At 48.7% G+C, this 27,817-nt stretch overlaps 1 protein-coding gene across 2 annotated transcripts in view; it reads left to right on the forward strand.

The window, feature by feature from the left end:
* Ptpn14 (protein tyrosine phosphatase non-receptor type 14) overlaps positions 1–27,817 on the forward strand; it is a 149,199-nt gene that overhangs the window by 22,246 nt on the left and 99,136 nt on the right. Inside the window, exon 1 of one of the 2 annotated variants that reach the window (XM_029477888.2) lies at positions 24,791–25,026. The exons of the other annotated variant lie outside the window; for it this stretch is intronic. The gene's annotated coding sequence lies outside the window, so the exon portion shown is untranslated. Of the gene's footprint in view, positions 1–24,790; positions 25,027–27,817 lie in introns of those variants that run through there. 2 annotated transcript variants of the gene reach the window in all.

Raw genomic sequence — 27,817 nt, forward strand, 5'->3', positions numbered from 1 at the left:
GGCAGAAATTGGTGGATCTCTGTGAGTTCCAGGACAGCCAGGGCTATGCAGAGAAACTCTGTCTCATGTCCATAGAGCCGGGCTGAGGAAAGCCTGTGCTTTTGTTCAGGGTTAGGAAGGATGCGCAGTGATTTAACATGTGTCTTCATTTTCAAGTCCTCACCAGCTGAAGATGAGGTCCGTTACATTCGGGAGTCTGTCAAGCCAAGACGGAGAGGTCAGAGGAAGCAAGGGAGGATTCAGCAGCGGGCAAGCATGCACGGGGATCTTTAGAAGGTTAGAGTAGAGGCATGAAGCACGAGAGGTGCACAAGGCAAAGGAGAGGATGAGGGAAGAGAGGAGACACATGCCTCCGTGCTGGCCCCCCATGCTGGTTGAAGGACCCCTCACCTGTGATGGCATGTTCTAAGTGCCAGCTTGTCACAGTATAGAGTCACCCGGGAAGAATTCTCCATGAGGGATTAGTTAGATCAGGTTAGCCTATCGGTGTGTCCCAGCAGGGGCATTGTGTTGGTTTATGACACTAGTTGCTGTGGGTGGCACCATTCCCTAGGCACCATTCGCAGTCTGTGTAAGTGAAAGAACTGGGCTGAGTGTCAGTCACGCATGCATGGATTCTCCCTGCCCTTGACTGTGGGTTTGAATGCTTCAGGTTCCACCAGAATGAACTGTGCCCTGGAACTCTGAGATAACTGGGTTTTGTCAGGGTGTTATCACAGAGAGGACAGCACCTCTGTGCTGGGAAGTACCTGTATGTGTCACCAGGTACTCACGGCTCATCAGCCTCCTGCCCTTCAGGGGCTGATCTCATCTGAAATCATTTTTCAGATCTCCTTTGGGTCTACGTCTTCTCCGGTCCCCCTTTCCCTGCCCAGTCTCAGCTTACCAGCATTTAAGTGTAATTTCTATCCTCCGCAGCTTCAGGACCGGCGGTGGATGCTGCTGCAGGTTAAGTCCTTAGGAATGCCACAGTGTTTGTCTCCACAGTTGGTCACTTTTGTCACAGTGAAACTTTCACTGTTTTGTGTTCTGTGGCCCTCCCTCCTCTTCATTTTTACTTTCCCTGTCCAGTGTTTAAAATAGCCTAGAGTCAGCCAACTGTGTTTCTAAGCAGCCTCCTTAACATCCCACCAATTGGCTCAGACTCAAGGAATGCGGGCTTCTTCTTCTTTCTTCTTCTTCTTCTTCTTCTTCTTCTTTTTTTTAAGCTGGTTTAAGCTAAACATAATTAGAAGAGCATTTGCTGCAGAACCTGGCGTAACGGACATCGTGCATGTATGTTCCTTAGCTATGATCTCATAACCTGCATACCTATATTCTTCTTGTTCATTTTCATAATGTTCAGGTAGTTGCTCGAATTAGCAGTTTGTCAAATTGGCTGTTTTCCAGTATATTGCTGAAAAGCACTGCTGTCTCAACCGTCTGAATCCTGACGATACACTTGATTAGGGACAGGACCAGTCCTCGTGGGTCACAGGTCCCTGGAGTGTACTGAAACGGTTTTTTGATTCTTGAGGTTGCTAGAGGAATGATAGAAGACATTTTATTCTTGTGAGGAAGCGGCCCGGGGAGCTTCTGGTTTGCATTCTCTTGCAGACTAAATAGAAATGAGCACCGTGTCTCACATTGTGGTTTGGGGTGAATTTTGTAAGTAGCGGGCATTTGCTGCTGACCACGGCTGTCAGTTCCCCCACTGCCGACCTGTCTGGGGGAAGCATTCTTTACATCTGTAAGCATTTATCGTGTGTGTGTGCGTGTGCGTGTGCGTGTGCGTGTGTGTGTGTGTGCACTTGGTGTACATAGAGCTCAAAAGGACAACTTGGGAGGGTTGATTTACTCCTGCCATGTGGGTCTTAGGAATTGAACTCTGATCCCGAGGCTTGGTGGCAATCTCCATTACCCACTGGGCCCTCTTGTTGGCCCCAGTAATCTTGTTCCTTCCACTCCTGCCTTCGTGTGCGTCTTTCCGCACCAGGAGCTGCCACTAATTAGTTGCATTAGACCTTTTATCTGAAAGCTCCTTAGCTGGTCTACTATGGCTGGCGAAGGCCTTTTTGCCACTGAGGGGTTGTTGCACGCTAAGAGTGCTGTGTACATACATGCATGCATGTATGCATTATCAAGCACCTTTTTCTTCCTTCCTTCCTTCCTTCCTTCCTTCCTTCCTTCCTTCCTTCCTTCCTTCCTTCCTTCCTTCCTTCCTTCCTCTCTCTCTCTCTCACTCTTTCTTTCTTTCTTTCTTTGAAATATTTATTTATGTATTATATGCAAGTACACTGTAGTTGTCTTCAAACACAGCAGAAGAGGGCATCAGATCCCATTACAGATAGTTGTGAGCCACCATGTGGTTGCTGGGATTTGAACTCAGGACCTCCAGAAGAGCAGTCAGTGCTCTTCACATCTGAGCCATCTCTCTAGTCCCAGAGCACCTTTTCTTCAGGCCCTGAACACACCAAGCACGTGACAGACCTTCATCTGATGCATGGCTTTTCAGTACATGGGAAAAATGCATATTTTATTTTTCACATATGAACTCATTGTGTGCTAGAAATGTCCTGAATGGCGACTCTTCTAGTCTGCCAGGCTGCGTTGGCAGAAGTGGTGTGTGACACATCATTGTTTTTATGTGGCAGCCACAGTGCCCACATCACATCTCCTCAGCTTTGTTTTGCCACAGAAGGAGCTGATATGTGTGGCATGCTGGCTGATAACGGTTGCCTTCAGCGAGTTGCCCAGGGAATCACTGTAGGTACACATCTGCTCTTGGTACATTTGCTGTGACCTAGCTCTGGAAGGGAGGTGTCTTCCTACTCCCTCCCACAGCCTCCATTTGTAGACTCTTACAGTTCCTGCTAAGAGATGACATGAAGCCCTGTGACCACTGTGGATTGATTTTTATCTTCAAAGCGCTAGGGATGTGTGGGTGGAGCAGTAGCATTGTAACCCCAGTATTGGGAGAGGTGGAGGCAGGGGGATTAGAAATTCATCGGCATCCTTGGCCACAGAGTGAATTTGGGGCCATCCTGGGCTACACAAAACCGTATTTTAAAGACAGAAAGAGAGAGAGAGAGAGAGAGAGAGAGAGAGAGAGAGAGAGAAGAAGAAGAAGAAGAAGAAGAAGAAGAAGAAGAAGAAGAAGAAGAAGAAGAAGAAGGAGGAAGAGGAGGAGGAGGAGGAGGAAGACAGACAAGCAGGAAAGTGTTTAGCCCCTTTAAGGAGACACTAGCCTTGGGCTTCTAGCAAGGAATGTTTGTGACACACCTGGCCTTGGCCTGTGTGACCTGCAAGCAAAGGGAGGACTGCGACAGCATTCCAGGGACCTGGTGACACATTCATGCTTCTCTGTCAGGCTCCATCCACCAGGGATGCTCAGGGATGGAGAGGTGTGGATGGAGTGGGATGCTCAGGGATGGAGAGGTGTGGATGGAGCGTGTACCACAGTAAAGTGGGGACCCGAAGGGCTGCAGACTGCATGACGCCTGCCAGGGGCTGGCTGTGGAATCCTTGATGGCAGCTGTGGCGGGTGAGGTGGACTTGATGAGGAATGCCAGTGTCCCCACCTGAGGTGGGACCCTTTTGCACAGAGGCTCTCATCCTTCCTAATGCTGCCACCCTTTAATACAGTTCCTCACACTCTGGTGACCCCCAGATGTAAAATTACTTTTCTTGCTGCTTCATAACTAATTCTGCTACCGTTATGGATCGTAATGTGAATGAATAGCTGATATGCAGGACGTCTGATATGTAACCCCAAAGGGGTGGGGAGGCCCACAGTTGAGAATCTCTGGTTGTGCAGTTTACTCTGGTTTCCAGGCCCCTGAGCTCATGGGAATCAGGCTCTGTTGCAGTCTCCATTTTTGTTCTTGAGTCTTCTCTGCTGAAAACCGTGGGTTTTTAAGCTTAGTGCATAAAGGATGTTTCCTTGTGACATTTCATACCTAGGTAGCAGCATAGCTGTCCACACTTGGACTCCCAGTTCACAAGCCCCTTCTTCCCTCCAAGTACTCTGTTTTCATCTCACACACAGACAGACAGACACACACACACACACACATGCGTGCATACACACATATGCACCCATGAGCACATATGCACAGATATACACACATTCACTCACACATGTATGCACGCACACACACACATCCATATACACATGCTTGCAGGCACACACATACAAGCACATACACACACGCACAAGCATACACATATGCATTCAGGTACATATGCATGCATGTATGAGTGTACCGGCACATACATAGACATATGCATTCACACATGCATACATATGCATGTAGGCACACACATATGCACACACGTGCGCATGCACACACACACACACACACACACACACACACAGTTAAATCTATGCAGTCTTTCTCACCCATTTACCCTTTTGTTCTCCCCTCCCCCCTTTAGCTCCTTTTCAACCCTGTCCTAGGCTCTCCTCTTCTGTCCTCCATATGCAGACTCAGGACTTCTTTCTGCCCTTACTGCCTATTTGGCATTTCCTGTTAAGCTGGACCGATTTCGTGAATTACCGTCGTCTGTTTTGAAAGGCAGGCATCTGAAAACCTCAGCATAGTTCATTGCTATTGTATTTTTATTGTTTTAGATGCAGTTTGTAGAGTCAACAACAAGAGAGACGGTGCCTGTAGAAGGAGTAGCCAGTGTGTGGTGTCCTCGCAGGCCACGGTCTGTCTGTGGTGGTCCCTGTGGTGCTGCAACCCTTCAGCCCTGGCTACATTTAGCCTCTCATTGCTGTGCCACAGGGGACGGGCACACCCAGCTTCAGTTGCCCTGCTATCTCTTTTCATTCAAGTGTTGGTGATGGAGCTCAAGGCTTTGTGCTGTGCACAGTTGCTCATCCACTGAGCTGTCCCTCTCACAGGGCTTGCATTCATAACTGGTGCCTTAGCTTTTAAAGTCACTTTTATCTGTATGGTGTGTGTGTGTCTGAATATGTTTATATCTGTATGTGTGTCTGTGTCTTTATGTATGTGTGTTTATATGTGTATGTGTATCTCTGTGTGTTTGTGTGTGTTTATGTATATGTATATGTTTATGTCTGTGTATCTGTGTGTTTATGTGTGTGTCTGTGTGTGTATGTTTATGTACGCGAGTGTCTGTGTTTGTGTATGTGTTTATATGGGACTGTATTTGTCTGTGTGTCAGAAGTCAATGCCAGGTGTCTTTTGTCACCCTCCCCTTATTTATTTATTTATTTATTTATTTATTTGGGCAGGGTCTCCCTCCAAATCTAGAATTTGTTGTTTTAGCAATGCTGGTGGTGAGCGAGCCCTGGGAACCTCCGGTCTCCCCGCCACCCGTAGCACGGGGTTAGAGATGTGCACTGCTGTGGCTGACTTTGCCTGTGGTGCTGGATATCCACAGCCAGGTCCACTTGCTTGCTCAGCAAGTACTTTACCTCTACTGAGCCATCCCTCCAGCCCCTTATTTTGAATTTCAAATGAAAGCTTTCCTAGAGTAGGAGAGAGCAGGTCTCTGTGGACATTTGTCAACTGGATAGAGTTGAAGAATCTTTCATTTAATATTAGACTCCAAGGGTTTGTACAAGCCGTGGCCTCTGCCACCCAGCAGACCTTTATGCAGGATGAGCTGCATGGGCAAGGAGCAGCTTGGTTATCCAATTGAGCATGCCCGGGCAGGAGACTCGAGGAGGCGGCCCTGGCTTGTGTGTCTCTCCTTCCAAACTCTCTCAGGAATGCATCTGTAACTGCAGGAGATCTTTCCAGCTGTCCTGGAGGCACAGTGCACTGCAGGCACAGAGCCGGACTGTGGGATGAAGAGGGTCTGCCCAGGTGGCTGCAGAGTCAGAACCTTGGGGTGGGAGGGTGTGGAGATGTGGTTGTATCTGATGCAGGCCTCATCTTTTGTTTTTGTTTTGTTTTGTTTTAACCTAAAAGCACTTAATAAAATTTCTGAAGCCATAGACTAAAACCATCATACCTAAAATATGAAACAGAATCAAGGCAGACCGAGGCCTTTTTCCTGAGAGCATCATCTATCCTCCGTGCTACTCAAAGGGAATATTTGTGCAGTCATTTCTCTAGTTTACCTTTCTAGTTTCAGTTCAGCTGAAGGGAACTTTACTTAAAACCAAAAAAGATGTTTTTAAATAACAGAAGTGGGGATGGTAGTATGGGCCTATGATCCCAGCACTTGGGACCTGGGTGGGAGGATTGCTGAGTTCAAGGCTAGCATGTCCCATATATTGAGTTCAGGCCAGCCTGGGCTGCGTTTATCCAAGCCTGGGCTGCGGTGTTTTCAGAACACGAAGCAGCAATCGACAAGGCTGATCTCCTTCCCGACTCTCTCCCAGCTGCCCCAAACCATGCTTGTTTTAGAATAGTGGTTTTTCTGTGCCACACCCACACCCGAACCCCCAGATAATAATTTCCATGGTTTGGTGCTAGGGCTTGCATGCAGGTCCTCACGCCGGCCAGTCAATTCTTCTACCACTGAGGCAAATCCCAGCCCCGAAATTCCTAGTTGTGTTTTCAGTTATAGAGAGTGGAGGGAGGGAGATGGGGGTGGTGAAGAGGAAGAAGCCAGGGAGAGGGACAGCTCCAGCTCACTCCCTTGCACAGGGAGGCCAGAGCTCTCTGTCCTCAGCCTTAGTTTTTGAGACCAGGTCTCTCACTGACCCTGACATTTGCCAATTAGGAATCTCTGGCCGATCAACATACATGCTCCAGGAATCCATTTGTCTTTGCCCAGCTCCTGCCCACTGCTGGCATTACAAAGGCTTGCTGCCATGCTCTGATGGGACCCAGGAATTGAACTTGGACCCTCATACCAGAAGGATGAGGATTTGAGAGAACTTGGCAAAGAAGTCTCCATGAAGGAGAGGGAGCAGGGCTGGGAGCACATGCAGAAGGCAGGCCTTCCAGTCCAGAGTGTGCTCTAGAAGTCAGGAGGAAACCAATGTGACTGGTGCCCCGTGGGTGGAGTGGAGTAAGATGGGAATTCTCTTCCAGCTGGGATATGAGGGCAACCTATGGAACATGTGCGATTCTGGAAATAGGAGGATTTTCCTAGAAGAGACACCCAATGCATCCTGTCTTCCAGAGCTTCTCTTTGTGTGTGTGTGTTTTATTTCTTTGTATCAGAGTTAATCCAGTGTTTTCAAACACCAGTCCCTGTTCTATTTCCCTTGAATCTGTTCCCAAGGAAAGTAAATATTTACAGCCCCGGTGGTAAGGTGTGTTGCTTGGGTAAGCGTTCAGGAATAGGCGACTTCACACGCAGTTTAGCAAACCGTGTTCTGTTTTTGTTTTGCTCCACTGCTAATCAGGCAAGAATGATTTCGGCAGGAAAGTCCGTATCTTACCCAACCATCTGTCACAGGAATGCAGCGCCCTGGCAGCCGTCATCGCCTGATGAACACTCTCTGGGACTGCTCTCTTTTACCCATGTTCTAGGGGAGGCAACAGTATATTTTGCTGGTCACTGCCTCCTTTGCAAAGGACCTTTCAAACTGTAGGCCTTAGAGGCAAAAGCCAAAAAACCCGGTACAGGGAGCCCTTTCCAGCCGGGTCCTTTAGCTGTAAAAGGAGGGTGAAGAAATTAGGGGGCCAAGAATGATTTATTGCTGTGTCATGGGCCTTGTCCTCTATGCACAGCGTGGTACAGGGAGTTTCCCATGAGAACCCGGGCATAAGGGTGTCGGGTGCAAATCTAGCTCTTGGGTGGGGGGTCCAGTGTGCTTTCTGCCTTATGCTTTGGAAAGGGCTCAGGAGAACCTTATTAAGTGCACGCAGAGCTTTGGTTGAGGCCCCAAAGTTTCAGTCCCTTCTTAGTTCAGCCAGGAAAAGTTGCATTTTGTCAGAGATAACTGCCCGTCACAGAGAGATGGCAGCGTGTCTCCGGAGAGGAGGAGGAGGAGGAAACCCCATTTTACGGGATCACTGATGTACTGAACAGTTTTGGAATCTCGTTGACTGTGTGGGTTGTTCCCCATGTGCCATCTAACCCCTGGAAGAGGTGTGTTCCCACGGGAGGTGCTTGACTAGCCAGGGGTCTTTGAGGTACACCAGCCTGGGATGTTAGGGTGGGAAGCTGCTCCGTCCTTAGTCACCGCTGTAAGTGAGGGCAGGTCGCTTGTTAACTGAAGAGACTGGGGTCCAGACAGGCTTGGGGTCCAGGTGTCTTAGCAAACTGCCTGTGTATACACTTCTAGTACCTGATTTGGGCGAGGCCAGGCTGAGAGCTCTCAGATCCCGTGTCTCATTCAGGGTTCTAATCAGTTCTGTTCTGATTCTGAGGGAGGCATTTATGGCAAGGTCCTCGGAGCCCTCAGTTATGTGGCGTTGTAGAACTGAATTGTGGGGTGAAGGCTTGACCTGGGGAGAGAGGACTTGATACATATAGTCTCATTTTCAGATTTGTTTGGGGACTGAGTCTGCCCTCCACCCCCAAGGCATTATCGTCATGGCTCCAGGGGTTAAGGTGCAGCTCAGTTATTAAGGTGCCTGGCCAGCTTTTGTGAGGCTGAGGTTTCCATCCCCAATGTCGTGACGACCGAGAACGTGCTCAGAGCTGTAATCTTAGCACTTGGGAGATGGAGGCAAGAGTTCAAGGCCAGCCTATGCTACACGATGCCCTTAGCTCAAAAACACTAGTTCCCCCCACTAAAATTAAATTTAAAGTTCTTTTGAGGGGACTCCAAATTTGTGTAATCAGACTCTGTTAGTATACTGTACGGGTCCCACAGACATCTGAGCAGTCAGCTGAACTCTCTCCCTGTGCCACCCGACTTCTGCTTCAGAATTCCACATCCACCACGATGAACTGTCCTGACCTTAACCGATTACCCTCTCTACCTCAGTTTCCCTCTTGGTAAGCCGGGGCTGGAAGCAGCAGCACTTATTTTATAGGATTATTGTAACACATGCAAAGATTTAGAGCAGGTATTAGTAGTTAGTAGGGTGCTTGGTGCAATGTATTTGAAGGCCAGCATTCAGATCATTTTACCAAACACCCATCAAAGGGTTACACCTCGGAGGAGAATTCTAAGCCCATTTGGTAGTCAGGAGTCTTCCTCAGATGATCCATCAGTGGGAGAACAGCCAGGGAAGTTCTCATGACCTACAGGGCTCCTTTACAAAGTACCTTAAAAGTATGACCACCAAGTATACTGTACAGAGAGGTTGAAGGCTTTCAGCCCCCCTCTTAACGCCCTTAAATAAGGGGTGCTATGTCTGGACTTGGACACCCTCAGGCTAATTCTGCCTGCCGGAGCTGGAGACTGACTGACTGTGCTTTCTGGGAGCATGGAGATGGCTAGAAATAAGCCAAGGGCCCTCAGATTCCCTCTCAGAATCACCTGAAGCTAAAGAAAGAGAAGGACACACAAGGGATAATGGGGAGATGGCTCAAGGAGGGGACGCTTCCAAGATTAGATGATCGTGAAGATGGCGCTGGCGACAATGAGTGAGCATATACAGTCATGCTCTTACCGGCTGTAAATCCTTGGCATGTGTTACAACAACCTTGTGAAGTAAGTGCTGTTACTGTCAGCCCTGGCTTACCAGCGGGGAAACGGAGGTAGAGGCTAATTGGCCGAGGCTGTTGTGGCAGATGTGGGATTCTGATCCAGAAGTCAGGTGGCACAGGTAGAGTTCAGGGTGAACCTGCAGAAGATGGCAGTCAAAGAAGGGAGAGTGCTGGCTCTGTATATGGATGTCACTTAGACCCTGGTCAACTGTTGCTAGGCAGAAAGTAAGGCCAGCGATGTTAGGTTTGGCTTTTTAAGAACTGAGAGGAATCAGTACTTTTTGGTGAATTTGATGTTTAAGCCGTAGGATCACTTTCAAAATTTTGTGAAAGATTTACTTTTATATAAGTTTATATAAGAGTTTCCCTACGTGCATGTCTGTGCACCGTGTGTGTGCCCGGTGCCCATGGAAGCCAGAAGGGGTTGACAGACACCCTGAACCTGGAGTTATAAACAGTTTGAGCCTCAAGGGAGGTGCTGGGAATTGAACCCAGGTCTCTGAGAGCGGCAAGTGCTCTCTTGCCCCAGACCTTCAGATTTTTAGGTGAAACTGGGTCAAGAGAACCAGTGCTCTTGAGTGGGTTTTTAATTCAGTTGGGTTTGCAGCTGTCTGTGTAGAGCCTGGATGGGAGGTGGCGCTAAGTGTGCCTGTGCTCCTGGCTAGGCTCGGGGCAGCATTTGAACCGGCCTCCCTCAACGGCCTTTTAGTCACTTCAGGCTTTGCTGCTTCCACTTCCAGATTAGTCTTGGTTGGGTGAAGTACCTAGGTCAGATACCCGTCAAAGGGAAAATTGCTTTAGTTTGGGTGTTTACTAGGCCTTCTGGTGGGGCTGTTTTTTTTTTTTTTTCTTTCCTTTCTTTTAATATTATCTTTTTGCAGATTTTTGTTTTTTTGTTTTTTGAGACAGGGTTTCTCTGTGTAGCCCTGGCTGTCCTGGAACTCACTCTGTAGATCAGGCTGGCCTCAAACTCAGAAATCCGCCTGCCTCTGCCTCCCAAGTGTTGGAATTAAAGGCGTGCGCCACCACTGCCCGGCTCTTTTTGCAGAAGTTTTTTTTTTTTTTTTGGTTTTTCGAGACAGGGTTTCTCTGTGTAGCCCTGGCTGTCCTGGCACTCACTTTGTAGACCAGGCTGGCCTCCAACTCAGAAATCCGCCTGCCTCTGCCTCTGCCTCTGCCTCTGCCTCCCAAGTGCTGGGATTAAAGGCGTGCGCCACCAACCCCGGCTTTGCAGAAGTTTTAAAAAAGTTAAAGTTAAGGAAACATGTCACATAAAATTTCCTGTTGTCTGGAGGCTGGAGAGATGGTCAAGGTTGAGAGCTTTCTCTGTTTCTGTGGAGGACTGGGGTACGGTTCTCAGCACCATACCAGGCAGCTCACATCCATGGTAACCCCAGTTCCAGATGTTCCCACACTGCCTTCTGTCCTCTGTAGGCACCATTACACGTGCACATACAGACAAGGACATGCACACTCGCTTGAGCGCACACACTGACTGGTTTTTAAAAGTCCTGTCTACCTTGTGTATGTGGCATGTGCAGTGCACATGGAGGCCAGAAGACAATCTCAGGTGCCGTCCGTCCATCTGTCCACCTTGCTTTTGAGACAAACTCTTTTGCTGGTATTCGAGGCTCCTGGTTTGGGCAAGGCTGGCTGGCTGCTAAGCCCAGGGATCTGCCTGCCTCTGCACTTAACGATTTAGGAACTCTCAGCCTGAGTTTTAAGGGTTGTGAAATGGATTTACCACTCTTAGCCATGTGCAAGAAGGGACTCACTCCACGAGATTGGGTCTCAGAGTTGTTAGAGCTCATCCAACAAGCCTGAATTTCAATGGTTGCTAACCCAACATGAAGCTGAAGCTGGGAGGAGGGGGTCTCTGGCCTCTGTGCTTGGAGAAATACGTTGGCGTTCCAAAGCATGCGGACTATGGCATAGACATACTCAGTACAGGCACGGAGAAGGCCTCTAGCTGTCTATGCAACCTAACAGGGGGGCTGCTCTGTGCTCTGGAATTCATTCCTACGACATCTGATAGGACATGTTGAGGTGAGGCTCTGCAGACAGGAGAAAGGTCAAGTTAAGGGTTTGTCAGAGATGGAGCCACATATGGGCACTGACTTGAGTGTTACTGAAGCACGGTACATTCATGTGGCCGTATAGGAAAAGCAAGACAATGTTTTTGTAAGTTTTATTTATATTTGTGTTTCATGACAGCATCACCAATCAGTATTATGTGCAACAAATACTGGCGAAATCTTGTAAAGAATATAGTAAGATGTCAAAAATTCTCAAATCCCGCTGAGGAGCCGGGCATGTAGATTAGCAGTGCAGGGTTTACCAGACCTGTGCAAGGTCACCAGCATCGCAAAACAAACAAACAAACAAACAAACAAACAAACAAACAAACAAACGTTTAGACCTGGAGACACAATGCCAGGTCCAAGGGTATTATAAGCCATCGTCTTAAGTGTTTTCATTCTAGGTTTAATGAGTGAGACTGGCGCTCGCTCTGCTGAGTCAGGGTTAATAAACTTAAGGTTTAGGTCTGGCTTCCCTGCTGCCCCGAGCCTTGAGGTGAGGTTCACCTTACCCCCAGCCCTGCAGACAGGAGACATTCTTGCCTTCCCGCTGTGTAGCACGGAGCGCTGGGGGGGCTGGGTAGGTATGTGGGGCATTGTTAGGCAGCTGGTTAATGGTTAACCCCTGCAGTATGCCACACACACACACCTAATCTTTGTTGAGAGCTACTACTCAGGGTGAATAATGGGTAACCATTGCTTCTTTGACTAAGACCATTTGGCCTTGCAGGGCTCACCCCCTGAAGGTTGTTTTTCTTCTTTTGCAAATAGAATTTACATAGCTCAGAGGGTTTTATGACTCATGCCTTGCAAAGCAGCCAGGTGGTATCCCTGAATAGTGTGCTGTCTGTTAGAGACCTGTAGGACGATGGCTGCGGACTCCTTAGTGAACACAGCTGTGTAGTTACAGATCCACATAAAGAGATCTTTTCCTCGGTGGGAAACTGGAGAAAAGCAGTGTTCTTGTTAGTGGACACAGCGTGACACTGTTTATGGGGACCCTGGAAGGGAGAGAGATAAAAAGGAGCAGGGTCAGGGATATGGCTCAGCAAGTCAAAAGCACTGGCTGCTCTTGCAGAATTCAGGCTCAGTTTCTAGCATCCACGTGGTGGCCCACAACCACCTGCAATTGCAATTCTATGGTATCTGACATCTTCTGGCCTCATGGACTCTTGCACAGGGACACACACACACACACCTGCGTCATCTGCATTCTTGTTCAAAGTGGTGAATGGTTCCTGCACCATGAAGAAAAAGCAGTAGTTTGGGGATGACCATTGACTGCCCCAAATAAAGCTTTTGCCCCACTTAATGTTCATAGCAAAAACATGCTCTGAACATTATTAGCAATCTTTATAATAGGCAAGCTTGGTGGAAACTTGATGCTTAACAGGCTTGAGGGTGGTGGTGTGTGCAGTGCTCATGTGAACATCAATGACCAGTGTTGTTTCTTGGAGCCTTTTGCCTGGGCTTTTTGAGGCAGTCTCTCCCTAGCCTCGAACTCACTGAGTAGGCTGACTGCTCAGTGAGCTCCAAGGATTCATCTGTTTCTGTGTCCCCAGCACTGAGATGACAGGCTCGTGCTACAGCACCCAATTCATGAGGCCTCTGGGGATCAAGCGAAGGTCCTTATCCTTGGATGGCAGGTACTTGTAACAACGGGGCTGACTCCCTCAGCTCCTGGTTTTATGGTTTTTAAAGACAGAGTCTTAGCCTATAGCTGAGCTGGAACTCATTATGTAGCCCAGGCTGGACTCATACTCAACAGCAGTCTTTTCTATCTTAGCCTCTTAGGTGCTAGAATAACAGGCAAGAGCCACCCTTCCCAGCTTCTAACCAGTTTTGAGAACGACAGCTGGTATTAAGAGTCTGCCTAGCGAGGGATCCAGGTCCTGTTCTCTGTCCCTAAGGGGCTGGCCTTTCTCATAGTTTCTGCCTGTGCTGTCTGTGCAGTCTAGGTAGAGGAACATGGCTTGCCTGACTATGTCTTTCTCTACTACCTCAGGGCTTAGATTTACCACAGGTTTGCTGCAAACCTGTTACAAGCTGACTCTTTAGTCCCAGCTAGAACAAATACTTCTTATTTATAAATAATAATCATTTTCTTAAAGACTTGACTTTTTATTCATGTGTGTGTGTGTGTGTGTGTGTGCGCGCGCGCATAATGTGTGTCCTATGTATGCAGGGATATGTGCCCTGTGGGAGGTCAAAGGTCTACACAGAACAACTTCCCTGATTGCCTTCCACTAGATTTCTGAGACAGGGTTTCTCGTGGGATCTAGAGCTCATGGATCCTGCTGTGTCACCGGTGAGCCCCCAGGATTCTCCTGTCTCTGTTAGGGCTACAGCTCAGGGCTTAAAAGGTGTGCTGTGTATGTACCTGGCTTTTTACGTGGGTCTTGGGACCCAGACTCAGTGGTTGTGTGGCAAACAGGCCACTGCCTCCTCCTTTTATAATTAGCTTTCTTAAGAAGGTTTAAAGAGCCATCCATGTCCGTCCCCCCCCCCCCCCCCGCCACACACACACACTGGCTTTGGTGCAGTGAGGTGACCCTCTCTCTGTAGAAATCTCTCTGTAGATTTCCTTCCCTCTCATTGAGGCAGCAACCATCCTACTGCAGAGATCCATGTTTCTCAGCTGTACACACGACTACAGTAAACTCACAAGGTCACAACTAGAGTCCATTGGCTTTCCTTATAAATCTGGTTCTAGCTTTGTAAGGCTCTCTTATCAATCAGGTCTAACCAAAGAAAGTGGGGCCCGATCAGCCTCAGCTCATTGTCCTTTGCCTTTATGTAAAGCAGAGAGTCCCTCTCTTTATGCTAAGGTCCTATATACAGGGCAGTGTCCTTTATGCTAGCGTAGTTAACCCAGTCCAGTTCTACTTGCTTTCAAATCCAATAGGAAAGTTCTCCAGAGCTCCAGGCCCAGCATCTCACCCTGGAGGCAGGTCCTTCTCTTGATGGAGCTCAACCCCTATTATGCCTTGTTCAACACAGCTTCTCCAGGGCTGAACAGGTGCCTCTAGGCTCATGATGTCTCCTGGAAGTGTCTGAGCACAGGGTCATAGGTGTGCTACTCCCCACATCGAGAGAGGGGGCCAAGATGGAACTCTGGACCTTCTCTCCTAAGAATCTTGCTGCTGGTTCCTGCCTCCAGATGCAGGAGAGGGGAGAGGGGAGAGGAGAGGGAGAGGACATCTTACATACAGCTCAGGGACAGCCAGAAGACAATCCCTTCGAGGCCTGGCTGCGAGCTCTGGGTCTAGAGGGTCTGCTGTGGCGATGGTTCTCAGGAACTTCTGTTTAGACTTCCAGGGGGCGGATCTAGTACTTGCATGCAAACATGACAGAAATGTTCGTTCCCTGTCAGCACAGAACGGGGTGGTGGCCACCTTCCTGATACTCATACCTTCCTGAGTGTCATACAAAAAAGGGAAGCAGGCAGTGACTGTTTCTTTGTATTATGGGATGTAGCCCGGATAACTTGAATTTTCCTCCTTTCCTACCCAGTGGTGGAAGAATTGGGAAGTGGAGATGTCACTAGCTGGGTCCTAACAGTTGTTTCACTGTCTACAGGGAAGGGGCATTTGAGGAAGGTTCCAGGGCTTCTAACCAGTCCTCACAGTCCTCCATAGCAAGAAAGAGGCAAGCAGTGTATACGCTATGGTAAACATTTCTGGAAACATCTGCCCTATGTCTGTCCTTGCTAAGGAAGCTTGCTTGGAACCTTACCTTTGACCTGTTCCAAAAAAGAAAAAGATGTAGGCAAGCCATTCTGGGATGGAGGGTGCCAGCCACATTCTGGACAGGAGATATATATATATATAATTTTATTGAATATTTTCTTTATTTACATTTCAAATGTTATCCCCTTTCCCAGTTTCTACCCCTCCTAGAAACCCTCTATCCCATTCCCCATCCCCCTGCCTCTATGAGGGTGTTCCTCCACCCACCCACCCACTTCCACCTCCCTGCCCTCGATTCCCCTACACTGGGGCATCTATTGAGCCTTCCTAGGGCAAGGATCTCTCCTCCCATTGATGCCTGACAAGGCCATCCCTTGCTACATATGCAGCTGGAGCCATGTGTACTCTTTGATTGGTGGCTTAGTCCCTGGGAGCTCTGGGGGGAGTCTGGTTGGTTGATATTGTTCTTCCTATGGGGCTGCAAAGCCCTGGAGCTAGACGGGAGCTTTTTCGTTGCAGAAAAGACAGTTCCACAGTGGGACTGACTATGCTAGTCTCCTAGGGTCTCCGTTCGTCTGTTGCTAGGCTGCCCTATGCTCTGCTTCACTCAAGCCAGTAGCTGATCTGCTGCTAATCAACTACAAACCTGCACCTTGCAGTGCTGGCCTGGCAGGCAGGAAGGGAAGAACACAGCCCGGGTACACCGCCCGGGTATGCCAATGTCAAATCAATCCCAAAGTTAGGCTGGTTTTGATTTTTGTTTATTTTATCAAAGATACGCACGGACAAGGCAGGTGATAATAGATGACCACTCTGTCTCCTCCCTGTGTTTAATAAGAACTTGGTCTTTGATCGCTGAGATTGATTTGTGATGTCACAGTGGGCTGAATTTTAGTTGTCCTCTGGAGATCTGTGTGTCCAAGCTGTCTCCACACCCTGTGGCTGTCTTGTAGCTAAGGGTGACTTTGAACTATTGATACTTTTGCTTCTGCCTTCCAAGTGCCAGGTTTACATGAGCCATCATGCCCAGTGTATGTGGTGTTGGGAGTGGCTATGTGCACGCTCCTCTAACTAGGCTGTATTTCCAGTCCCATTGGCAGGGGTCCTTTAAGACCTCTTCTCAGACACTCTCCCCACCATCCTTCTGAGTAAATTTATCTTGACTTCCTGTCAAAGACAAAGGATTAGAGGCTCACATGTCCCACATAGGGAAGACCTTAGGTCATCCCATCTGTGGGATCCGAGGTAACCAGGTGCCTTCTCTCTGTGATGTCTGAGAGGCCTGTGGCAAATGGATTTATTCTGTGTGCCCTCACATCTCAGGATGTTATATACCACACAGGATACAGCTCTTCCTGTGTAAACCAGTTGTCCTGGTCACTTTGTATTAGAAGGGTTGTCTTCTAGGTTGACTAGAAGGGGAGAAGTCTCCACAGCTTTCCTCTCTGTTGCCAAAAGGAGGTCACTGAAGGCAGCAGCAAACTTGCTGTCATCTCTCAGTCTGAGATGCGTCTTTTGATGTTTGAGTTTTCTGTCCTCCTAATGTTATGTGGATAGATGCACTCGTGTGTCTCTTCCTACCATCGTTATACACCAACCACTCTTTTTTTTTTTTTTAAACAAAACAAAAATGTTTTGCTTGCCTTTAATCTCAGTACTCGGGAAGTAGAGTTGGGTGGATCTCTGTGAGTTCAAAGTCAGTTGGTCTGCAGATCAAGTTCTAGGACAGTCAGGGCTACACAGGGAGACCCTGTCCTGAACCATGCTCAACCCCCCAGGAAGTAAACAAAAAAACATTTCTAAGCATCAAATCTGTCAATGCTAGGGTTGAAATTGTGTGCTGCTGGAACACCTTTCTGACTCTTGTTTTAAGCACGCTCTCGAGTGAGTGTCTCACTAAGGAAGTTATCAGCCGGCTTTAATCAGTTGGATTCTGTCATGAGTTCAGGACCTGGATGCTTTTGTTTTCGTTACTATGAGGAGCAAAGCTTGGGTGGAATTTGTTCTTAAGTGGTGCGTTGCTCACCCCTCTCCGAATAACTGAGAATTCTGCTTTAAAGTCTTGCACACACAGAAGTGGCCCATGGACTGCTCCAACACTGGAGTGCGGCAGAGGGAAGGGTTTATTGTTTTCCACTTTACTCATGTCAAATGTATCATTGTACCACCGTGTAAGCTTCAGTAAAAGTGTGCTTAATTTTTAAAAGGGGAGTCTGGGGATGTAGCTCAGTTGGTAGAATGCTTGCCCACAGTGCCAGAAGCTCTGGTTCTATTCTCAGTGTTGCATAAAACTGCACATGGCTGTGCTTGCTTGTGGTCCCTGCATTCAAAAGGTGGAGGCAGGCACTAGATCCCCCTCCCCACCCCACCCTTCCAGCTACTTAGGGAGTTGGAAGCCAGCCTGGTTGACATGAGAAATTGTCTCAAGGAGAAAAAAAGGCTGGCATATAAGCTATGAGATCATTGATGGTTTGTATGCTCTCCAAGTGTGATGCACGTGGTCATGTATGAAGGCGGAGTTTTGCAGGTCGAATGGGTGTGGCTTTCCAGCCCTGACATTTGCTCTGATCTTCATATTCTGTGATGCTGGAGGCAGGCTATAGCATCTCTAGGAAGGCTGTCCTCCAAGACCTTTCCCTTATCTTCTGTGATACACAGACATTCATTTGGCCATTGGTCCGGTCATCTATATGGCCCGCCTCCTTCCAGCCACCTCAAAGAAACCTGTCTCTACACGCCAGCCTGTTAGCATCTAAGCCCCTGCTTAACCTGCCTTCTAAAGCACTTTGAATCCTTGTCCTGATTTAGATGCCAACACTAAGTCGGTGAGTGTCTCCCTGTTGCTCTTCTGCTCGGATGTTAGTGTTTAATCCATCTTCTCTAATTCCAGCCCGGCAGCTTTTGGGATCTGCCATCACATGATCTCACTACGCTCTGTGTCTCTCCTACTACCCTTTGCGTAGCTGGGTGTGAATTTCTCAGTAATCAGTGCCATTATGATGAACCTTGGAAAGCAGACAACTTAATGGACTTTGTTGAAATAATGGCACTGACTAGTGAAGACCAGTGACAATGAATCTGCAGCTAGCTGCGAAGGAGACACGTGGTTGATTGTCAGTTTGGGATTAACAACCTTAAACAGCATAAAGCAACTTAAACCGTCAGCCCGCAGGGTGTTAAGTGGACAGGTTTGAACTCTCGGAGCAGTAGGGTGCTAGTCGTGGCTCTGAGCATTCAGCTGTGGAAGGAATTCTTGTGTGCGGCAGAATTGGAGGTTGAGGCAGGAAAGAATCTCTGTCTGCAGATGCAGATTGAGTCCTGGAGGCTTGCCTGGTCACAAAAGCATCGGGTGCAGGGACCTTCCCACAAGTCCCTGGCAAGACCTGAAGGCACTCCCCCTCTCTAGTGAGTAATCGCACTGGGAACCCAACACTGAAGGGCTTCAGGCTTCTTCCCCTGAGTAGGGGTTTGTGTGCATATGTGCGTGTCTGTGTGTGTGTGCTCATGTGCTTATGCGTGTGTGCATGTGCTTGTGTGTGTGTGTGTGCATGTGCTGTGTGTGTGTGCATGTGCTTGTGTGTGTGTGCATGTGCTTGTGTGTGTGTGCATGTGCTTGTGTGTGTGTGCATGTGCTTGTGTGTGTGTGTGCACATGTGCTTGTGTGTGTTTGCGCGTGTGTGTTTGCGCATGTGTCTGCACGTATGCATGCTGTCGAGTGTGCATGCTTTGGGCTGCGACTGCTGCTGCTGTTAACAGCTATCAACAGTCAGCTCTCTGTTGCTCCTTTGCATGTGGGACTTGACACTGCTGGCTTTCAGAAGGCTCCATATTAGGGGGACAGAGCTAGCCCTAAAAGTAGAACTAAAGAAAACAAGACACTATGGAGATTCTGAGCAACGGGCAGAAGTGACTGCATGGGAAGGAGCCTGGCGTGTGTAGCTCCTGGGCCAGCATTTCACATACACTGTGCTGTGTCTGCTGAAAGGTTGACTGTCCAGTGCCTAAGCGCATGGAACTTGGACACTGTTTGGTTTATTTTTCAAACACTGACTCTCAAGATTGACCTGGGCTCACTGCTGGGGAGAGCAAGGGCCCTGGGAGGGTTGTGTTGTGTGAGGCAGAGAGGTAGAGTTACCCGTGAATCCTCGGGCTTGTGCCCGGGAAGCGCCACGCGCACCTTACACACTGAAGGACGCAGATTAGCTCCAGCCTCTACTCTGCTCAGCTCTTTTCCTTCGCTCTTCTCTGACCCTGAGCTGTCGAGCAACTTGGATCCTACCGTTCCCGTATTCTATATTTGGGGATCTCCAACGAGTCCATTTCTTTAAAGTGGTGACATTCACGCTGGCTTTGTGCTGACGGGCACTCAGCAAGTTCGCCTCTGAGCAGATTACTTTATGGTATGAAGGTAGATAGAGGCCTCCCTGCAGACGGCTTGAGCTCCAAGGTGTTACGTCAGGTAAAGACTTAGACTTTTTCGATGTTGCTGTGTGTCTGGGAAGTGAAGGAGGTGGTCCGAAACATCAACAAGTTTGATGTATTAGGTGGGATCACCAGTGCAGAGTCTGGAGCTGGGAAGCGCTGCAGAAAATGGCAGCTGTAACCTCTGGTAAAATTAGGGTGTGGCTCAAGCATTTATTAATTATAACTTCCCCCGTCCACCACTGTACTGACCACAACGGCAACAGTACCCACAGATGTCTGTACCTTAGGACTGGACACTTCAAGTATGGAAGGCCAGGTCTTCAGCCTGGTGGTCAGCCCCACCATTTGCGGTTGAGTTTGGAGTGGAGGCCCTGGATGTTGGCAGGCACACCAGCCTTGTGTTACCATCTCACCTTTGCAGGAAGGCTGGCGTTCTCTGTTACAGTGCTGAAGGTTGGGAAGGCAAGGCCTAGCTCATCAGCTGAATTCTGACTAGGGCTCACTTCTCCACCGGGATCCACTGGCTCATCTCTCTTCATCCGTTCTCAACAATTCCAGGAAGACTTTATCACCTATTTTTCCTAAGGACTGGCCGCTGGAGGTTACTCTAGATGTACTCAGCTTGAGTACGCCGTCTTCATAGATTCCACAAGTGTTCAGTGATGCCCGGGGAATCTTTGTTGAGAAGCTGCCTGGCTGTTGAGTCCTTGGGGTGCTCAGAATAAAGCTGTAACACATGATCAGCACCCCTTAATGCAGGTGAGGGGAGTTGGGGGGTTTATGCTCCCCTCTTCCCTCCCAGCACCCTTGCAGCCCTTCGTTCTGCTCTCTGTGCACGTGGGTCTTTGCGGTTAAGCAGAGTGTGGCGCTCAGGTGAGGCTTCACCCTTGCTTCTGCTTCTCTCGCCTTCTCCCTTGCGCTTGGCTGTTTTTCTTGAACAGCTAACTTCCCACCCAGTGCCTATGAATTCCTCTCTTGTACCTCCCCGTGTGGCTGCCCTCACCTTTGTTGGCCCTGAGCACTGCCCTTTTGGAGCCCCGTGGCTTCTTCCTGTTGCCATCTGTGCTGGGAGTCCTGACACTTCCCTGCGAAGTTATCCAAACAATTCTCCTATTCTCAAGTCCTTCCCTGCCCACCACCTACTCACTTCCCGCCCCAAACCAAACAATACCTGCCACCTTGCTTCTCCAAAAGCCCAGCTTCCAGAAGGTCCAGGTCTGCTTACTGGGCGGGGCCCTTCTGAAATTCTCCTGTGTCACCGGACGGGCGTGGAATCTCTAACTAACGGGTATGTTTTGCTTCGCCCACTGATTTGAAATGAATTGCCAATGAGGGAAAAAAAGGTGGAAATATCTTCTTAAGCCCAGCCAGCTCCAACGTCCTAGCTACTGACTTTAAAGTAAGAGAGCTCCTCTTAATTAATGAATAGCCCTAGCTAGACATCCCACGGGCTGGCTCTGTTTTCTGCTGACTGAGACCCCCACCTCTGCGTGTTAGGTTATGAAAGTAACTTGTCTCATCGTAGCATGTGACCCAGGAGATCCTTAAGGAGTGAAAAGCCGACCTTAAAGGGAGAGAATGAGCCAAAGAGTCGGGTGTTTACACTCGAGCATGTTACGTTCAAGTGAGACTGTTGCCATACACCCTCTTGGTTTACTTTTGCGTATGTGGAGGCATGTGGTGCTTGTGCGTGAAGGACAGAGGTCAACCTAGGCTAATACCTCCAGAAACCCTCTACCTTGTTTAGAAAGACAGAGCCTTCACTTGGACTTGAGGCTTCCTGACAAAGCTAGAGTAGCTAGTGAGCTCCAGGGATCCCCCGTCTGTCTCTTACAATCAAAGCCAGGTCCTCAAGTTCTCTGAGTCATCTCCCCAAAACTAGAAACTCAGAGAAACTCTAAACATGAGCAGTAGCCGACACGGAGCAACAGGAGACAGAGGGTGCATGTCTGTGTTACCGGACATTTTAACCCTGTGAAGGTCGTCACAGGGATGGGCTGTCCAGCTGAGGCCACCTTGAATCACCATTCCTTGTGCATAGCCACCATCTAAAAGCTTTCAGTCACAGTGGTAAAACTGGGAACTTCTGTAGTTTCCCCAGTCACTTCATGGGTCCTCGAGCTCTGAGGAGCAGGTGACAGGATGAAGCCCACCCCACAATGCTGGCCTACTTTCATGCAGATGCAGATTCAGAATCTTCTTGCCAACCTGACATCAGGCCATTGTACTCTAGAGACTTGATGGCTTCAGTAAGTCCGCAGGGTTGGAGTAAATGGAACCGTTTCTAAGATCTCATGTAATAGTGGGATAGCAAGCACCCCTCCGTCTTCACCCTCGTCCTGTATTGTTTGGGCCTGCCATTGTTTCTGTGTCATGTGTTAAAGTGGTGTGTAGCTCTGGATGACTTCGTTACTGGGATCCTCCTGTCTCTGCCATTCCCATGCTGGGGTCACAGACAGGTGTCTCCATGCCCACTGCATGCAAAAGTTGTATAGGCCCACTGGCCTGACATCTCTGTGTCTTTGTTAGGTGTAAACACCTGGGACAAGAGGACATAGGTCAACAGCTTCAGTTATATTCGGGACCAGTGAGTGCTCGAAGCAGTGTTCCACAGGAGCATAGGCAGTCGCAGAGTTACTATGGGGACAGCGGGAGACAAACCTGCCTGTTGCACAGGAAATTTTAACACAGTAAAAAGCTGTCCAGCTGGGTCACCTCAGTTGTAAACTTTGAATCTGGCAAATTTGGGAACAGTTTAGGAATGCGTACAAAGAGGCTTTGACCTGATAAACCTGGTACACAAACAGTTTCTCTAAGAGAGCCAGGCCAGCAGGGCAGATAGGAAGAGAATGAAAATTCCTCAAGTGCTAGTGGTTTTAATCAGTTCAGATTTTGAACAGGCATACGGGAAGCCTAGCTTTAACTGTCAGCTTGACACACCCCAGAACCACGAGGGAGAGTTGCAGTGAAGGGTTGTCTAGATCAGGTCGGCCTGTGGGTGTGTCTGTGCTGGCTCGCCTTCATGGGGGTGCCAGGGCTTGTCAAACTCATGTCCTCATGCTTATGCACCAAGCACCTTATTGCGCGGCCTGCCCAGCTCAGAAGTTTTGCGCATCTAAGTGTTCAGTGTTAAACAGCTCCACTTCAAAACTGAAGTCATTGACCTTTGCCCTCTTTTTTTTTTTTTTGATTTTTCGAGACAGGGTTTCTCTGTGTAGCCCTGGCTGTCCTGGAACTCACTCTGTAGACCAGGCTGGCCTTGAACTCAGAAATCCGCCTGCTGGGATTAAAGGTGTGCGCCACCACGCCTGGCTTACCTTTGCCCTTTTGTTCTGTGCACTCACGCACAGCAATGACAGAGGTGTCAGACCAGTGGACCCACATAACTTCTTACCTGCAGGGGTCCAGGCTTACCCTGCACTGGTCCGGACAGACGAACAGTCAGCCTTTTGCGGTCGTCCCTGGTTACAGAAATGGAATGCTCCCAGGTTCTTTAGAGCATTCCAGCTACCGCTGCAAAGGGTGGCAGGCAGGTTTGCTTCCTCTGTGGTGTTGCTGAGAATGGTATAGAACACAGGTTGTCCCATGTTTCTACTGCAGTGGTGTGCATCGTGTGACAGAAAAGGGGACAGCAGTGACAGGGCCATGGTGCATGCGTGTGCAGCATCTCTGTTTACCCCGCTGATTGACAGCGGGTTACATCAGAGGGAATTGCACAGAGTCTAACAGCTGACACCAGTTTATACCTGTTTGCATTTTTCCCCCCGTGATTCAGCCTCTTGCCTCTGGGGCAGGGACTGTGGCATAACATTTCAGAACCTACTTGATGAGCCATCCCAGGTCTGATCTGAAACCCAACTTGTCGCAAGATGGGCTCCTCAGAATCTGTACTTGCTAATTTTGCTCCCTTCTGATAAACCCGTTAATGTAAGAGATGTTTCTGTCTCATAACTGTTGGCTTGCCAAAAGTAGCTCAGTTGTACTCAGCAGGCTGTGTGTTTCCTGCAGTACACATTGAAATAATAGCAATAACAATGGTCATATACAGTGGTCGTGTTTGCTGCTAGGAGCTGACATACAAGCTTAACATCCCTAGTGTGAAACTGGTAATGGTTCCAGAATCCAAAAGTCCCTTAGTGCAAATGTTAAATAAATGGTGGGAGTTCTATACAAAGCTTGGCTGCATCCCTGAATGCATGCACGTGTGCATGGGTGGGTGCATATCCACATGTGTGTGCATATGCATGTGTATGTGTGTACATGTGCTATACATGTGTGTGGAGGCCAGCAGTCAGCCTCAGATGTGTTCCCTCAGGAGCCACCTAGCTTGTTTTTGAGACAGGGCCTTTCACTGGGACCTCAGGCTTGCCAGTTAGGTCCTCTTGTCTCTGCCCTCCAGTGCTGCTACTACAGGCATGTAACCACACCCCCTCCAGTGCTGCTATTACAGGCATGTAACCACACCCCTAGCTTTTCGTGTGAGTTGTGGGATCAACATCAGGTCTTTATGCTTTTTCGGCAAGCACGTTACCTACTAAGCTGTTTCCCCAGCCCCTCTTGCAGAAAATCATTAAATATATTGTATTTTAGTTTTAGGCTAAAGAGAGAAGGTATATATGAAACAAATTAGTTTTATGTTTATGATTAGGTCTCCTTCCAAAATATTTAAGTCTGTACATGCACATATTTAAAAATGATCTGAAAATCGGAAACCTGAATGATAAGGAATCCCTAGCCTGTTCTTCCTAGTCTGCGATTGTGACAAGTGTGTGTGGCATGCACAAGTATCCCTGTGTAAGAAATGCAGGGAGGGAGGGAGCCCCTAGGTAGCTTTGTGTGTACAAATGACTTCCTTAAGTGAGCTCATGAAGCAGTCAGACCCAGAGAGAGAGAGAGAGAGAGAGAGAGAGAGAGAGAGAGAGAGAGAGAGAGAGAGAGTTGGTAGAACAGCCTGGCCATCCACTGGAGTTTGGATAGGAAGTAAGAGAGCTCTGGGTCAGGGAGGGAGTTGAGCCCAGGGCAGGAAGGAAAGGGAGGTGTGGAAAACTGCTGCGGGAGGTCAGGGGCCCTGCCTTTCACCAAGAGCCTGCCTGCCCACTGCCTGTGCATCTGTCCCTTTACCACAAGCCTCCAGAGGCTGGGTAGATGTGTCGCCTTCAGGCAAGGTCCCTTGCTTTCTCAGTGTGCCCAGGCTGGTGAAGCTCTCCAGTGGCTTCAGTGATGGTGCCTTTGAAGTCAGTTTTGAAGGAAGTTCTGGTGACTTGCTTGGATTTTCCCAGCCTTCAGCAGAGAGGTACAGTAGACGGAACGCCATCTAGGTAAGATGCTAGAGTTGGGATGGGCGCTCCTGATGGAGACCCAGGGCTGTTCCAGGGGCCCAGCTGTAGGGTCCCTCTCCACAGTGTTCACTGCTGAATGAGCAAGACTAGGTGGTGGACGGTGTCTTGCGTTCCTGGAATATGGGTGCTTGCTCTTGTTTGTATGTCCTGTCCCAGCTTCAGCTCCCTCTCTACAGACTCGAGGTGTAACTCTGACACCAGGTCAGAGAGAGCTCTGGGTTCTGAGCTTGTGGATCCCGAGTCCCTGGGTAATCAGAAGCAGATCCTTGCACCGCTCTGCTGTCCTTGCCCAGTCTGTAAGTTGCATCGCTGCAGAGGGCTCCTCCTGTTGATCTGCTCTGTAACTAGGGATTGCTCGTTACTACCTGCTCTGCATTCTGATACTTCTGGGGATCCCCCATTCTGGGTTCCAGCTGTCATTAGCTGGGGCGTTTCAGTATCCGTACTGTAGCACACACAATAGCCAGGATTGAAGTAGAAAAACTGCAGATCTTCATCCTTCTCTCAACAAAGGATGCTGGGGCCCTAGGGCACCCACCCATCTTGGCACTTCTGGGGATCCCCCATTCTGGGTTCCAGCTGTCATTAGCTGGGGCGTTTCAGTATCCGTACTGTAGCACACACAATAGCCAAGATTGAAGTAGAAAAACTGCAGATCTTCATCCTTCTCTCAACAAAGGATGCTGGGGCCCTAGGGCACCCACCCATCTTGGCAGGAATAGAGAGATTTTTTTTTTTTTTTTGAGAAATATAAGAGGATCAGGTGCCCTGCCACAAGTGTGAAACCGACACCATGCTCTGTCCTATGTGCTGGTGTCTGTTCAGACAGTGTCCCCGCTATATTTTAAATGTTATCCTCTTGTGTGTGTATGTGTGTGTGGGGGGGCATGCTGCAGCTCCTATGTGGTGCTCAGTTGACAGCTCGTTCGTTGGGAGTCAGGCTCTCTCTTGCATTGGTCTGCGGGAACTCAGGTCACTGGACTTGGCGGTGGCACGCACCTTACCCACAGAGCTTCCTCATCAGTCTCTGCGCTGTGTTTTAAAATGAGATAAATACAGATAAATACTGTCAGCTTGATCTACCCAACTGAAGGCATTGCTGTTTACTTGTTTGTTGTTTGAGACAAAGACATCTTGTGTGGTCCTGATTGGCAACAAGCTCACAATCCCCCTGCCTCAGCCTCTGGAGCACTGGGGTTACAAGTGTGTGTCACTATGCTTGACTTAAATTTTATTTTGGAAGGAAGGGCAAAGAGAAAGTTTATGTTGGAAGGAAAATGCTGGGCTCCTTTGTTTTTTTTTTTAAAAAAAAAAACTTCCATCCTTTTACTATGGAAAAATGTAGACATAGGAAAAATTCCAGAGAATGGCGTGACCCTTGACATACCATATTTTCCCGTACTTTGACAGCTGTGGACTTATGGGCAGTATTCCTTCATTTGGGCACCCACCGATCTCCTTTGCCACAATTTTAACTGTTTACCTGTCATCCACCCACTCGCTCACTAACTTCTAGAGACGGGTTTCATCATGTACCTCAGGCTAGCCTTGAACTTATTTGGCATCCTCCTGCCTCAGCATAGGGTGTTGGAATTACAGATATGTACTACCATGCCTGGTTTTACCGTGTGATTTTTTTTTTAAACCAAATTCTAGATTCTTATTTTATCTAAGGGGCATTTTGGACACCCTAAGAGTTCAGATAAGTGAAGAGTGAAGTTGTATGTCTAGCCACTTGAAGGTGGTAGATAATTATTGAAAGCAGGGTGACAGAGTGCTATGGCTACTTGGGGGGCTCCTAAAGCTGTTTGTTCTCCCATGGGTCTCTGCTTCTTCCAAGCTGGAAACCACATTTCCCCAATGTTTCCTGAGCTGGTTTGCTTCTGAGTGTGAGAAGGTAGAAGATGAACCCATCCCGAGGGGAAGCAGCTCTGGACAGTGGAGGCTCCTCTGCCTCTCAGGAGCCTTGTCGTGTTACTTTAGCCACCAAGGATGGAACTTCTTTAATTGTATCTGTTTCCTGCCTTCTCTCAGAGATATCTCGACGGACGGATATTGTTAATGTGTTTGAGAGAGGGTCTCCTTGTGTATCATCACACAGGCTGGCCTCGAACTTATGATGCCACCGGTGTGCCTTGGTGTCGTGCGCCTCCCATGATGTGGTCACAGTGTGTGTCATCCAGGTGGCACGGGATTGTCTTGTTTGCTGTGGGGCAGTTTTGGAGGCTGCTTTCTGTACTTGGAGTGTTTGTTTCTGTGATTTATCACCTTCCTTGAGATTTGAATTCCTGTGGTGTGTGAGTCTGCCATAGTCTCTTGAGAAACCACAGGGAACCTTGCTGGGAAATGAAGCGGAGAACACTGGGGCTCTGTAAAGCTAGGAAGTGAGGTGCAGGTAAGGTTTGACTTCCTTGGACACAGGGCTTTATAACACCTGCTGTGCAAGGGACTCTGCGGCTCCTCTCTTGGTCTTGGTCTTTTCTAAGAAGGCTGCTGTGTAGCCTACTTCTCATACAAGAAATTGGCAGTCATGGCCCTCTACTGTTCCTCCACTGTATCCCCCCGTGTCTCTCCCATTGTGTTCTCCCTAATTGTGTCTCCCCCACTGTGTCCCCAGTGTCTCCCCCACTATGTCCCCCTCTGTATCCCCCCGTGTCCCCCCCACTGTATCCTCCCACCAAAGTGTCCCCCAACCACAGTGTTCCCCCACCATTGTCCCCTTCCCACTGTGTCTCTCCCAACTGTGTCCCCCCACCACTATGTCCCCTCC

Source organism: Mus caroli, unplaced genomic scaffold (assembly GCF_978045245.1).
Source record: "Mus caroli unplaced genomic scaffold, Mus_caroli_1 scaffold_1, whole genome shotgun sequence".
NCBI lineage: Eukaryota > Metazoa > Chordata > Mammalia > Rodentia > Muridae > Mus > Mus caroli.